Below are 15,709 nucleotides of genomic sequence, written 5' to 3'. Positions count from 1 at the left end.
CATCCAGTCATCCACAGAATGTTTATTGAGGCACCACTCTGTGACAAACACTGTCGAAGGCTCTGGAATGTTTATTGAGGCACCACTCTGTGACAAACACTGTCGAAGGCTCTGGGGAAACAGCAAAGCATGAAACAAATAAAAATCCCTGACCTCAGGAATCATACAGTCCAGTGGGATGAAATATACAGAAACAATGTGCTTTTCAGATGGTAATAATGCTAAGAAGAAAAACAGAGCAGAGAAGAAAAGAAGACAATCTTGGATTGAGGGTGTGGGTTGCAATTTACAACAGTGTATTGGGGAACAGCTTGTTGGAAAGGCACCATTGGGCAAAGGAGGCGAGGGGTGGTGCCCTGCACATATCTGGAGGAAGAGCGGTCGAGGCAGAACAAACAGCAAGTGCCAAAGGCCCTGAGGTAGAAGCACGTCTGACATGTCTGATGAACAGCAAGACCAGTGTGGCTGGAACAGAAAGTGCCAGGGGAGAGAGCAGCAGGGAATAGTGTGAGTTCCCAGAGCTTTACTGGAAGAATTCAGTTTTTCCTCAGTGTGAGACAGAAGCCACTGGAGAATTCTGGGGAAGTGAGTGGTTTTATCTGAGTTGATTAAAAGTATCATTGGCCTGACACGGTGGCTCAAACCTGTAATCTCAATACTTTTGGAGGCTGAGGTGGGAGGATTGTTTGAGACCAGCCTGAACAACATAGCAACACTGCCAAAAAAAATAAAAAATTAACTGGGCATGGCGGCACATGCCTGTATTCCCAGCTACACGGGAGGCTGAGGTAGGGGGATCCCTTGAGCCTGGGAGGTCAAGGCTGCAGTGAGTCACGATTATGTCACGGCACTCCAGCCTAGATGACACAGAGAGATCCTGTCTCAAAAAAAAAAAAAAAAAAAAGTATCATTAAACATGCTGTTTTAAGAAGAGATCATCAAGTAGCAAAGGAAGAAAAGAAAGTCCAGTTGGATAGCTCCAGCAACAATCCAGCCAAGAGATGAAGCAGCTCACACCAGGATGGTGATGGTGAGAGGGAGGGAATGGTCAAGTGTGGGCAGATTTTACAGGCAGAGCCACTCAGTTCTGCAGACAGATTGTAGGTGTGGGGACATCAGACAAAAGGAAGAGTCAGTGGTGATTACAAGGGTTCCTGCCTAAGCAACCAGAGGGTGGAGTGTGTTTAAATGAGAAGGGATGCGGGAAGAGCTGGTGTGAGGAGATAAGGACTTCAGTTTGGGGCATATTAAGGCTCAGGTATCTATTACACATCCCAGAGAAAAGCTGGGTGACACGATAGAGGTTCAAGGGCCAGGGGCCCAAGCTGAAATGACAACTTTGAGAGTGATGTGAGTATACGGCTGACCCTCATTGTTTGCAGATTCTGTATTCACGAACTCATCTACTTGCTGATTGTTTTTTTTTTTGTTGTTGTTGTTGTTGTTGTTTTTGAGACAGAGCCTCACTCTGGTTGCCCAGGCTGGAGTGTAGTGGCGTGATCTCGGCTCACTGCAACCTCCACCTTCTGGGTTCAAGTGATTCTCCTGTGTCAAGTGATTCTCCTCCCTAGTTGCTGGGAAAACAGGCACCCGCCACCATGCCTGGCTAATTTTTGTTTGTTTGTTTGTTTTTGAGACAGAATCTGGCTCTGTCGCCCAGGCTGGAGTGCAGTGGTGTGATCTCGGCTAACTGCAACCTCCACCTTCTGGGTTCAAGTGATTCTCCTGCATCAGCCTCCCTAGTTGCTGGGAAAACAGGCGCCTGCCTCCACGCCTGACTAATTTTTGTATTTTTTTTTTTCTTTTTTTGAGACAGAGTCTGGCTCTGTTGCCCAGGCTGGAGTGCAGTGGCGTGATCTTGGCTCACTGCAAGCTCTGCCTCCCAGGTTCACGCCATTCTCCTGCCTCAGGCTCCAGAGTAGCTGGGACTACAGGTGCCCACCACCACGCCCGGCTAATTTTTTGTATTTTTAGTAGAGATGGCATTTCACCATGTTAGCCAGGATGGTCTCGATCTCCTGACCTCGTGATCCACCCACCTCAGCCTCCCAAAGTGCTGAGATTACAGGCGTGAGCCACCGCACCCGGCCAATTTTTGTATTTTTAATAGAGACGGGGTTTCACCATGTTGGCCAGGCTGGTCTCGAACTCCTGACCTCGGATGATCCTGCCCACCTCGGCCTCCCAAAGTGCTGGGATTACAGATGTGAGCCACTGTGCCCAGCCATACGTCTGAGTGTATTTTGTAACCCCTCCATCATTCATGGACATTCAAAAAATGTGAACTGTCGATGTCCACATTCCCAGCTGAGGACACACAGGGTGCAATAGACTGAATGTGTCCCCAAAAAGTCAGATGTTGAAACCCTGATTCCAATGGAATGATATTTGGAGGTGGGGTCTTTGAGAGGCAAGTAGTTCACAAGTGCAGAGTCCTCAAGAATGGGTTGAGGGCCTCAGAGGAGCCCAGAGGGCTGGCTTGCCTTCTTTCTGCTGGGTGAGAATACAGCCAGAAGATGACCATCTGCAAACCAGAAACAGGCGCTCAGCAGACACTGCATCTGCCAGCGCCTCGATCTTGGACTTCCCAGCCTCCAGAACTGTGAGAAATGTTTGTTGTTGAAGCCACGTTTCTTAGAGCAGTCCAAGTGCCCACAACACTTTGCTTCTCATTTCAGCTCTCACAGTATAAACAAGTGTCCTTTGCATGGTCTTAGTGCACATTTTTGTGCTTTTTGAGGGGTTGATTTTGCCGTTTAAAAGGGCCCTGCACTTAGGGCTCACATGCTGTCTAGTGTTGCTAAGCATGGGAAGGCTGTGATGTGCCTTATGGGGAAAATGCGTGTATTGGAGAAGCTTTTTTCAAGCACAAGTTACAGACCTGTTGGCCGTGAGCTCCCTGTCAATGAGTCAACAATATATATTAGAATGGTGTCTTCCACAAAAACACACATAAAACCAGGCTGATGTGTGGGTCAACTGAGGAAACTGCTGTGACCAGGCCAGAGCTTTACAGGAAACTAACCTGTATTTTCCCCAGGAGCAATGGTTTAGGATTTGCTAACTCAGTGTCTGTAGTGACTTTACTACTACAAATACCAAGAATGACTGTATGTAGGTTTGGTTTGTTTGTCTGTTTGAGACACAGTCTCACTCTGTCCCCTAAGCTGGAGTGTGGTGGTACAATCTCGGCTCACAACAACCTCCACCTACCGGGTTCAAGCAATTCTCCTGCCTCAGCCTCCCAAGTAGTTGGTAGTACAGGCGATCACCACCATACCCGGCTAATTTTTGTCTTTTTGGTAGAGATGGGGTTTCGCCATGTTGGCCAGGCTGCTCTCAAACTCCTTACCTCAGGTGATCCACTGCGCCAGGCCTGTAGGTGATATTTAAACTTTAAGAATGAATGACATCCTTCAGGGAATAATGGTGGATGAATAAAAGAGAAATCTAGAAGACTGAGCCCTGGGGTCCTTCAACACAAACATTCAGGGAGATCGGAAGGAACCAGCAAGTGAGGACTGAGCCTGAGAAGGAACAGCCAGTGATGGGGTAGGAAGACCCCAAGTGTGGTGTCCTGGACCCAAGTGAAGAACAGGTATTGAGGGGAGAGCAACGAATGGTAAGAGTTGCCCTCAGGGCTTGGCAAAGTGAAGGTCATTGGTGACCTCCACAAGGACAGGCTTGGACGAGGGCATGGGTGACAGCATAATCATAGTGGGCTTAAAAGAGACTGAGAGGAGACTGGGCACGGTGGCTCATGCCTGTAATCCCAGCACTTTAAGAGGCCAAGGTGAGCGGGCTGCTTGAGGCCTGGAGTTTGAAACCAGCCTGGCCAACACAGTAAAACCCCGTTTCTACTAAAAATATCAAAATTAGCCAGGCGTGGTGGCACGTGCCTATAATCCCAGCTACTTGGGAGGCTGAGGCAGGAGAACTGCTTGAACCTGGGAGGCAGAAGTTGCAGTGAGCTGAGATCACGCCATTGCACTCCAGCCTGGGCAACAGAGCGAGACTCCATCTCAAAAAAAAAAAAAAAAAAAGAGAGAGAGAGAATGAGAGAGGAGAGAACTAAAGACAGTGAACACAGAAAACTCTTAGAAGACTTCTGACAAAAAAAAGGAGCAAAGACGCCAGCCGTGGTGGCTCACGCCTGTAATCCCAGCACTTTGGGAGACAGAGGCAAGTGGATCACTTGAAGTCAGGAGTTCGAGACCAGCCTGACCAACATGGGGAAAACTCGTCTCTACTAAAAATACAAAAATTAGCCAGGCGCGATGGCGGATGCCTGTAATCCCAGCTACTTGGGAGGCTGAGGCAGAAGAATCGCTTGAACCCACCAGGCAGAGGTTGCAGTGAGCTGAGATCGCACCATTGCACTCCAGCCTGGGCAACAAGATCTAAACTCCGTCTCAAAAAAAAAAAAAAAAAAAAAGAGCAAAGAGACTGTGCAAAAGACGGAGGGAAGATACAGTGATGAGCCTTTTTTTTTTTTTTTAAGTGGAAGAAATCTCAGCCTATTTGTATGTGGATGAGAATGATACCACAGAGAGGAAAACAAACAAATCACAACCAGTGACCCAGGGAGAGAGGAAACTGGAGAGCAGGAGGGGAGGTTCTGGTGCATAGCGGAGGAGCTGCCTTCTTTGGCAGTGTGGACAGTCCTCACACGCCCAAGCCAGGCTGAGGACGTGGACACAGACACAGGTGGTGGTGGGTGTGGGGCAGGAGAGTGTGGATGCTCCCTGTTGGCATCTGTTTGCTCACAGAACTGAGAAGCAGAGTCAGCAGCTCAGGGTGAGAGGCAGGAGGAGGGCTGGGGAGAGGATAAGCAGGAAAACGGGGGGCCAGGGAGAAGTACTGTGGTCGGGGAAATGTATGGCTGTTTCTCCAGCCAGGTCCAGCAGCAGGAACATGCGCAGAGCAGGCGCAGAGCAGGCAGAGAGAGGGGGTCAGATACAATGGGGCTCTGTAGTCATGAGAGGGGGTAGCAGGGACCTGTTGGGGGAGGAGGCACTGGCCATCAATGGGGCAAGGCTGCAGCACTGAGCTACCCAGGTGAGAAAACAAATCACCACAGATCCCCACCTACCCCAGTGTGCGAGCATATCAGATGGCTAGAAATCTAAGTAGGAAAGGCAAAATTCAGTGATCAGAGGGAAATACTGAATACTTTTTTCTTGTACTTTGGAGTAATGAAGAATTTCTTAAATTTGACCCCCCAAAAAAAAAAAAAAAAAAACCCCATAAAGGATTAGAAATCCCATTTCATGGCTGGGCGTGGTGGCTCACGCCTGTAATCTCAGAACTTTGGGAGGCTGAGGCGGGTGGATCATGAGGTCAGGAGATCCAGACCATCCTGGCTAACATGGTGAAACCCCGTCTCTACTAAAAATAGAAAAATTACCCGGGCGTGGTGGTGGGTGCCTGTAGTCCCAGCTTCTTGGGAGGCTGAGGCAGGAGAATGGCATGAACCTGGGAGACGGAGCTTGCAGTAAGCCGAGATCATGCCACTGCACTCCAGCCTGGGCGACAGAGCAAGACTCTGTCTCAAAAAAAAAAAAAAGAAGAAGAAGAAATCCCATTTCATGGTAACCAATTGGTTTTTTGTTTTTTTTTTGTTTTTTTTTTTTGAGACGGAGTCTCGCTCTGCCGCCCAGGCTGGAGTGCAGTGGCCAGATCTCGGCTCACTGCAAGCTCCACATCCCGGGTTCACGCCATTCTCCTGCCTCAGCCTCCCGAGTATCTGGGACTACAGGCGCCCGCCACCTCGCCCGGCTAGGTTTTTTTTTGTATTTTTTAGTAGAGACAGGGTTTCACCGTGTCAGCCAGGATGGTCTCGATCTCCTGACCTCATGATCCGCCCGTCTCGGCCTCCCAAAGTGCTGGGATTACAGGCTTGAGCCACCGCGCCCGGCCTTTTTTTTTTAAAAAAAGGAAAGACAACTGAAGAAAACTGAATACTAAGTGGATATTTGATGATATTGCAAATTATTGTGAATTTTGGCAAGGAAAGATGATGGCATTGCAACCATGTGTTTCTGAGTCCTTGTCTTTCACAGATGCATCACCATATTATGATGTACACAGATGACATGACCAGAGGTCTGGGATTTACTTCAGAATAGCCACCTTTTGGGCTGAACACGGTGGCTTACACCTGTAATCCCAGCACTTTGGGAGGCCAAGGCTGGTGGATCACCTGAGGTCAGGAGTTCGAGACCAGCCTGGCCAACATGGTGAAACCCCGTTTCTACTAAAAATACAAAAATTAGCCAGGCATGGTGGTGAGCGCCTATAATCCCAGCTCCTCGGGAGGCTGAGGCATGAGAATCGCTTGAATCCAGGAGGCAAAGGTTGCAGTGAGACGAAATCGCGCCACTGCACTCCAGCCTGGGCGAAAGAGCAAGACTCCATTTCAAAAAACAAACAAATAAAAACCCAAAATAGCTCCATGTGGGGTAGGGTGGACAAGGTGTCCATGTGCTGATGGTGGTGCAGCTGGAGTGTCTTCCGTACTAATCTCTCTACTTTTACATATGCCTGAGATTTTCCATGACTAAAAGCTTTTAAAATTGCATTAATAAGATAGCAACTAAGATGAAAGATTAATAAGATAATGATTAACATTAATATTAAGATAAAAGTCTCCATAAACAAAGTGAGAAAACAAGATAGACTAGGAGAAGGTATTATTATAGGAACAGAGGACTTCTTGTCTAAATAAAATATATAAAGAATTCTTGCCGGGCGCGGTGGCTCAAGCCTGTAATCCCAGCACTTTGGGAGGCTGAGACGGGCGGATCACGAGGTCAGGAGATCGAGACCATCCTGGCTAACACAGTGAAACCCCGTCTCTACTAAAAAATACAAAAAAACTAGCCGGGCGAGGTGGCGGGCGCCCATAGTCCCAGCTACTCGGGAGGCTGAGGCAGGAGAATGGCGTGAACCCAGGAGGCAGAGCTTGCAGTGAGCCGAGATCTGGCCACTGCACTCCAGCCTGGGCGACAGAGCGAGACTCTGTCTCAAAAAAAAAAAAAAAAAAGAATTCTTATAAGTCACCAAGAAAAAGACAACGCAATAGAAAAATTCATACGAATGGGCAATTTACAAAAAAGTATACCTGAATGGGCCATAAACATATGAAGAGATATTCAACCTCACTGTACTTACGGAAATTACAATAAAAACAAGAATGAAGTACTGTTTTCCATCTTGCAGATTGCGAAAGTCTGTTAACACACAGAGATGATGGTACACTTGTAGGGAAATGGGAGGGCACGTGAAATGATTCAAACCCTGGAAGCTGTCTGGCAAGGTCTAGCAAAGTTAAAGAAGCAGATGCCCCGCACACCAGATATCCCACCACTAGATGTTTCCCTAGAGAAATTCATGTCACATATGGTGGGACACGGTGGCTCATGCCTGTAATCCCAGCACTTTGGGAGGCCAAGGCAGAGGGATCACTTGAGCCCAAGAGTTTGAGAGCATCCTGGGCAACATGGTAAAATCCCATCTCTACAAAAAAAAAAAAAAAGGAAAAATTAGCCAGGCATGGTGGTGTGCACCTGTGGTTTCAGCTACTCAGGAGGCTGAGGTGGGAGGATTGCTTGAGCCCAGGAGGTCAAGATTGCACCACTGCACTCCATCCTTGGCGTTAAGAGTGAGACCCTATCTCAAAAAAAAAAAAAAAAGAGAGAGAGAGAGAGAGAGAAAAAATTTGCACATGCCCACACAGGCACATGCAGTGATTATGGAAAAATGTTCTTGGTACCACTAATATGATGACAACACCTGGAACCAATCTAATTGACCACCAACAGGAGAATGAATAAACTGTAATTTATTGATTGATGTGGGTTGAATTGTGTTCCCCCAAAATACATGTTTAAGTCCTATCCCCTACTCCCTTTGCATGTGACCTTAACTAGACACAGGGTCCTTGCAGATGTCCTGTAGTTAAGATGAGGTCATATTGGAGTACAGTAGACCATAAATCCAATGACTGGTGTCCATCTAAGAAGGCGATAATGTGGACAAAGACACAACGGACACACAGAAGAGAAAGCCGCATGAAGATGGAGGTGGAGACAGGAAGGATGCACCTGCAAGCCAAGGATTGCTGGCCCCCACCAGATGTTGGAATAGGCAAGGAAAGGTTGTCCTCTACAGGTTTCAGAAAGAGCAGAGCCCTGCTGACACTTTCAATTTGGACTCCTGGCCTCTAGAACTATGAGGTACTTTGTTGCTTTAAGTCACCCAGTATCTGGTAATGTTATGGCAGCCCTAGAAAACAAATACATTCATAAAAAGAATATTACACAACAGTTTAATGAACAGGCTGCACCTGTAATTTATCAATACAATAAATCTCCAGGCCCACATGGTGGCTCATGTCTGTGATCCCAGCACTTTGGGAGGTCGAGGCATGGTCATAGCCAGAGGCCAGGAGTATGAGACCAGCCTGAGCAACATAGGGAGAACCCATCTCTACAAAAAAATTTTTTTCATTAGCCGGGCGTGGTAGCATGCACCCATAGTCCCAGCTACTCAGAAGACTGAGAGGAGGATCACTTGAACCCAGGAATTCAAGGCTGCAGTAAGCTATGATCATGCCACTACACTCCAGTCTGGGCAATGCAGAGACCCTGTCTCTAAAAATAAAAATACAAAACTTAAAAAATCTCAAAAACATAATACGTAAAAAGACATAGCATTTTGATACTAAACAACAGCCAAAAAAACACATTTTGATGCTAAATAAAAAACAACCAAAAAATATACATTTTACTAATGAACATACTGTAGGAAAAGTATCACGCATGGGGATGAATTATCACCATTAGGACAATGGTTACTGGGATGAGAGGGGAGAAAAAACGGAGATTGTGGGCTTTATTATATTCTCTTTCCTTAAAAAGTTTTGATTTGAAGTATATAGGGCAAAATGGTACTATCTTTTAAATATGGGTGATGTGAAAGGGTGGCTGTTATATAATTTCCTTCACATTACTGAATATTCTTAGTGTTTCATAATTAGAAATAAAGTAATTAGATTCTGAGAAGAAAGAAATTAATAACTAGTTATCCAGTCAAGGACAACTGGACTCTAGTTTTATTGGTTTGGTTTTCATAAGCTACATTATAGAACTATAATTAGTAAGACAAATAATTCAACATTGTTATTTGACACCGTTTCAGAAAAACTCTCAAGCCATGTTTCCCTCTGCTCTCACAATACAACGATCATCAACGCGACGACCAAATGTAAGGGGGTGGGGCAGGGGGTGGTGAGGGCTCAGTTCCCAAGACTGCCCCACCCCTCAGACACAAGCAGCAAGTCCAGGCCTGTAGAGTTTTCTTTTTTCTTTTTCTTTTTGCTGGAGGGCAGTGCACGATCTCCGCTTACTGCAAACTCCACGTCCCGGGTTCAAGCGATTCTCCTGCCTCAGCCTCCCAAGTAGCTGCGACTACAGGCGCCTGCTACCACGCCCGGCTAATTTTTATACTTTTAGTAGAGACAGGGTTTCACTATGTTGGCCAGGCTGGTCTGGGCTGACTTCTTATCTGAGCTGTTTGTTCTATGAGCATCCAGGGATCACAGAAAATCCTGGCCATTCCAGGAAGCCTCTAATCTGAATGTTTTTACTTTATTCTCAGTTGACATCCATTTTGCAAAAGGAATGCTTACAGGCAGGTGAGCAGCCCTCCATGCTGATCCTGCAAGGTTATTCTCCTGCAGGAGAGGCCCGTGTGTGGTGCATGTTGAAGGCTGGACTCCTGCCCAGACCCTCCACAAGGGCACAGCAGCCAGGCCACGCCTTGTGCCAAAGGCCAGGTTTACAATGGGCAGGGCGAACAGTTTCTACCCTGGCAAGTCTCAGGGAACATACCCTTGACCCTCAACTAACTGTACTGTATTTTCTGTATATACCTTTCAGGATTTTAGCTTCCTCCCGCAGATGCACTGTAAACCAAAAATAAAATTCCAAGCCTCCCAACTAAGTGAATGGACCTCTCCTCTTGGCCAAGGGGATTCTAAAGAAACCCATAAAACTAATTCAGGCCATGACAGGAAGGAGGGGCTGGGCTCAGTGGCTCATGCCTGTAATTCCAGCACACTGGAAGGCCTATCTCCACAAAACCCCATCTCTACAAAAAAAAAAAAAAAAAATTAGAAAATTAGCCAGGCTTGGTGGCACACACCTGTGGTCCCAGCCTTTTAGGAGGTTGAGCTAGGAGGATCACTTGGGCCCAGGAGGTCAAGACTGCAGTGAGTCAATGATCATGCCACTGCACTCCAGCCTGGGGGACACAATGAAACCCTGTTCCAAAAATATTAACTAATTATTTTAAAAATTTGTAGCCCCTCCTATAGCTTATTGAATCTGTGTATTTGGCCACACCGTTCAGCATAGATCCGTGTACTATTCTTCCCACACTGGAAGGTCTGTTTCCAGCTTCTGGCCAGAGACTACCCTTCCCAGCCTGTCAGAATGGCCGCCTTGCAGGCTGCAACACTTTATGAGAAATAAAGCTCTCTTTTGCCAAATTTTTGAAACTCCCCATTCTTTAGTTGACAAAAGAAACGTTGAGATGAATTGCAAACGAAGACAAGTGCAGTGGCTCACACCTGTAATCCCAGAACTTTGGGAGGCTGAGGCAAGAGGATTGATTGAGACTGCGAGTTAGAGACCAGCCTAGGCAACATGTCTCTCTTTTTTTTTTTTAACTTTTCTCCACAGGAGGGGAAAGAGTCCATTACTTCCGCATGGAGACAAGACAGAATTTACAAATCTATCAGATCTGCCACTTATCCCTAAAAATGGCTCCAGTACAATGAACGAAGCTGGAATCAGACAGCTTCGTGCAGAGGGTGTGCTATAGACATGGGTACTTTTCCACTGAGGTACAAAATTTATTTTACATATGATGAGGTGCTTTATTGTGAGTAAGAAGGTTTCCTTTTCCTCTTGTGCTGGGGCAGGACTGTGTGTCTGAGATGCATGACAGAGTCCTCGTTACACATGTGTCAATAAAGGCTTTTCTGCATCATGGCAGATGTGTTGGGGCCATCTTCTGGTCATCCCCAGGTCACAGGTCAGTTCTGTGGTCTCCACTGGTGAGGTCTCTGGAAATCAGGACGCTCTTCCTAGCTCTGGGGAGTGCCCTGCAGGACACCCTGGGGGCCACGCTCTTCGGCAATATCCACCCTGGCCACCAGCACGAATGCACGATTCCCCATAGACATTGCTGCAAGGTGCTGCATATGTGTGAATGACTTCTATGTGATGGTACACACAGGAGAGGAGCATATGAAATTGGAATTTGCAGATCAAATACTCAACAGTGATCCCCATGGGTTTTCATGAGTAATTTTCCAGAAGGACTTGCTTGTGTGAGGCAAAGCTGGAAGGGCCACAAGAGTCACTCTGCAGGGGTGAAGGAGACTCACTCTGCCTCACACAAGCACGTGCCTTTTACACATTAAAACCCATGGGGATCACTGGTGTTTTTTTGTTTTGTTTTGTTTGAGACGGAGTCTCGCTCTGTTGCCCAGGCTGGAGTGCAATGGTGCAATCTCTGCTCACTGCAACCTCTGCCCCACTGATTCAAGCAATTTTCCTGCCACAGCCTCCTGAGTAGCTGGGATTACAGGCACATGCCACCACGCCTGGCTAATTTTTGTATTTTAGTAGGGACGGGGTTTCAGCATGTTGGCCAGGCTGGTCTCAGACTCCTGACCTCAGGATTCATCTGCCTCGGCCTCCCATAGAGCTAGGACTACAGGCGTGAGCCACCGCACCTGGCCTTACAGTTGAGTATTTGATCTGTAAATTCCAAGGGTATGCTCTCCTGCGCGTACCTTCACGAGGCATTCCTTTACTCCATATACATTTCCACTTCTGACTTCTTTTTTGAACCAGTTACAACATCTGCCTATTTCTCTCTTTAATGAATAAAATATTTACCACTTTAATATCTGTATAAAAGTAATGATTTCACCTTTGGCTGAAAATTATCTTTTAACAATGTAATCAAACATTCCCTAACACTGGCAGTCAGAGAGATGAGAGACAGGTGGTTAAGTATGGTGGGGGTGTAGTTTTCCTGATTTCATGTCCTAAGGATTCAAATAACTCACAAGTCAGACTTCCAGGCACAACACAGTTCTCCAACAGAAATAGAGAAAACAGATCTTGACAAGCAAAGGGGACTGGTGCAGTTGGGATTATAACAAGCAGGGAAGTCTAGGAATACATCTCCAGCCTCCTGGGAGAGCCGGAGCCTGGAGGGGGCGGAGAGGAGGAGGAGGGAGGCCTGGGGGAAGAGAGGTCTGCAAAGTCAGGAAAGGGAAGGCCAGGAGGTATCGAGGTGCAGTGGGGAGGAGAGGAGAGAAGGGAGGAATACATTTCTGGAAGCTTTAGAAATTGAGAAATCAAAACCACGTGGAAGTGAATCCAGGGCTCAGGGTTACAGAGGGCCCCAAGACAACACAGGAAGGTGGGGTCTAATGTGAAAGGCAGGTTTCTCCTTTACTGGTTAAACACTGTAGGAACATGGCAAGTGATTTTTCAATCTTGCAGCAGGGAAGGCAGGGCCAGTACTTATCCTTAGATGATTATATAAACATCAAACTTCTCCAAATATTTATTTTTCAGCAGTCATCCTTGTATTTTCCAAGTGTCTATGGTTGAGAGAGCAGGAATTAGGAAGCTACCTGGATGAGCACACATTGGCCCTCTTGGACATGCCAACTACGCCCCTGCAGTCTGCTTTTTCTCTGGTGTTCCCAGGCCTGGATAGGATTCCCCGGATACCGACGAGGCTCATTACTAACCACTTTATTTTAAATGGGCTTTGAAAACAACAGGTGGCATCTTCCATCAGCAAGTGGACATAAATCTCAGTGCCCAGTGTTTCCAAAGCCTGCCCGACCCACATGGCTGTGGGGTGTAAACTGTCCAGTCGTTCTTGGCAACACCTACCCAGCATTTAGGATGTCCCACTCTTAGACCCATAGACCCAGCACCTCTCTTCTTAATACTCACCCTAAGGAAAAGCTGTCGAATGTGGATACTGATTTCGATGCAAATATGCTCAGTTTTTTTTTTCACAGTTTTATATTAGTAAAAACGCTAGAACCAGAATGTCTCACTGCAGGAAGAGAGTTACAAGGAGTATTTAACGGCATGGAGGAAAGGTTCCTCCGTGCTAAACGGCCAAAACGAACGCAAGTTTGCATACGGTGTGATTTCCACTATGTCCTTAAAATGCATGGCGAAACACCTACGGGAAAATACCAAAATGTAAACAGCGGCTGCTTCGGACGCCTGGGATCGTGGGGGCTGCTGTTCTGCAAGGACAACGTATCACTTTTATGAAAGTCAGCTTCTGAAAACGGATTATGGGAAGTTCCTTACCCGTGCACGCGGCAAAGACCTTCTTTGCCACAGAACACACGCGCGAGTTCAAAGGAGCGGGGCCCCGGCTTATGTGCCCCGGGGACGCGCACGTACCTTGTCTCGCGGCCTAAGACTGCGCTGCACCGCGCGGAGGCCGAACTCAGAGGAGCGGGCGCGGCGCCGGGCGGGGACGCGAGAGGGACGTGGACGCGGCGACCGAGGACGCGGGGATCCCTGCGGGACCAGTGGCTCCACCCGGAGTCGTAGCCTCCAGGGAGAGCCGGAGCCCGGAGGGGGCGGAGAGGAGGAGGAGGGAGGCCTGGGGGAAGAGAGGTCTGCAAAGTCGGAGAAGGGAAGGAAGGCCAGGAGGGAGGGAGGCGCAGAGGGGAGGAGATGAGAGAGGGGTGGGAGGAAAGTAAGGGGAGGGGAAGAAGTGGGGTGATTGGAGGCTGGGGGAGGGAGGAAGAGGGAGGGAGAGATGGGAGAGGCTCCAAGGTAAAGAAATGTTCAGGGAGAGGGCGTTGGGAGGAGGGGAACCACAGAGCGCAAGGGAAAAGAGAATCAGGAAGCCTTGAGGGAGGAGGCAGGGAGGCCCGGAGAAGGAAGACAGCCAGCCTTCTGTGAGATTTCCGTGCGTGCCTGGCTTCCAACACAAGTAACTTCTGTTGTAAATAAAAATTAAGCTATTTTTTGTTTATTTTATTATTTTATTTTACAGATAGGGTCTTATTCTGTCACCCAGGCTGGAGTGCAGTGACACAGTCATAGATCACTGGAGCTTTGAACCCCTGGCTTCAAGTGATCCTCCCCTCTCAGCCTCCTAAAGTGCTGGGATTACACGTGTGAGCCACCATGTCCAGCCACATTTTTTTTTTTTTTTTTTTTTTTTTTTTGAGGTGGAGTCTAACTCTGTTGCCGAGGCTGTAGTCACTCAGGCTGGAGTGCAGTGGCACGATCTCAACCTCAACCTCACTGCAACCTCCACCTCCTGGATTCAAGTGATTCTCCTGCCTCAGCCTCCCCAGTAGCTGGGATTATAGGCATGCGCCACCACGCCCAGCTAATTTTGTGTTTTCAGTAGAGACGGAGTTTTACCATGTTGGCCAGGCTGGTCTCGAACTCCTGACCTCAAGTGTTCCACCTGCTTCGGCCTCTCAGAGTGCTGAGATTACAGGCGTGAGCCACTGTGCCCGGCCCCAGCCCCAAATGAAGCCTTTTAAAAAAAAAAAAAAAAAAAAAAGCCGGGCGCGGTGGCTCATGCCTGTAATCCCAGCACTTTGGGAGGCCGAGGCAAGCGGATCACGAGGTCAGGAGATCGAGACCATCCTGGCTAATACGGTGAAACCCCGTCTCTACTAAAAATACAAAAATTAGCCAGGTGTGGTGGCGAGCACCTGTAATCCCAGCTACTGGGGCGGCTGAGGCAGGAGAATGGTGTGAATCCTGGAGGCGGAGCTGCTTGCAGTGAGCCAAGATCTAGCCACTACATTCCAGCCTGGGCGAAAGTGCGAGACTCCGTCTCAAAAAAAAAAAAAACAAATTAAAAAAAAAATGAATACACGTTTCATACTTGCCTTCTCCTTCGTATTTTCTCTGGTCATCTGACCCAGGTTATGATAACGGCTTCAACTTGGCTGCAGAAGCACACCCCTGTGGCTCACCCAAACTGGAAACGTACAGGAAAAGGGAATTCTAGGAATATAGCTCAGAATTGAGACACGATTCTGGACAAACAGGCACATTACCAAACCGTTGCACCATGGTGGCCGCACTTCCTGCCCTCCCCACTGCAAAGGTTTTGTTATGGACAGAATGTTTGTGTCCCCTCCCAAATTTGTTGAAATCCTAACCCCCAGTATGGTGGTATTTGAAGGCGGGGCCTTTGGGAGACGCTTAGGTCATGAGGGTGGAGCCCCCAAGAATGAAATTTGTGCCATTACAAAAAGAGGCAAGGGAGCTTGCTTCCTCATCTGTATGTCAGGAAGAGGACACTCACCAAGAACCCAATCCTGTTGGCCCATCCCAGACTTCCAACTTCCAGAACTGTAAGAAATAAATGTTGTTTCAGCTACCCAAGTCTATCTATGGTGTTTTTGTTGTTGTTGTTGTTGTTTTTGAGACAGGGTCTCACTCTGTCACCCAGGCTGGAGTGCAGTGGTGCCATCTCGGTTCACTGCAACCTCTGCCTCTTGGGTTCAAACAATTCTCCTGCCTCAGCCTCCCGAGTAGCTGGGATTACAGGTGTGTACCACCATGCCCCGCTACTTTTTGTATTTTTAGTAGAGACAAGGTTTCACCATGTT

General features: G+C 47.7%; 1 protein-coding gene across 1 annotated transcript in view; it reads right to left on the bottom strand.

The window, feature by feature from the left end:
- The window catches only part of LOC105489497 (carboxymethylenebutenolidase homolog), a 30,755-nt gene extending 17,077 nt beyond the window's left edge, over nucleotides 1-13,678 (bottom strand). The window contains exon 1 of the mRNA XM_011754327.3: nucleotides 13,521-13,678. The gene's annotated coding sequence lies outside the window, so the exon portion shown is untranslated. The remainder of the gene's footprint in view (nucleotides 1-13,520) is intronic.
- Nucleotides 13,679-15,709: the final 2,031 nt, after the last annotated feature.

Source organism: Macaca nemestrina, chromosome 6 (genome assembly GCF_043159975.1).
Source record: "Macaca nemestrina isolate mMacNem1 chromosome 6, mMacNem.hap1, whole genome shotgun sequence".
Classification (NCBI taxonomy): domain Eukaryota; kingdom Metazoa; phylum Chordata; class Mammalia; order Primates; family Cercopithecidae; genus Macaca; species Macaca nemestrina.
Note: the sequence above shows the minus strand (reverse complement) of the source record. Positions and strands in the feature narration are given on the sequence as shown.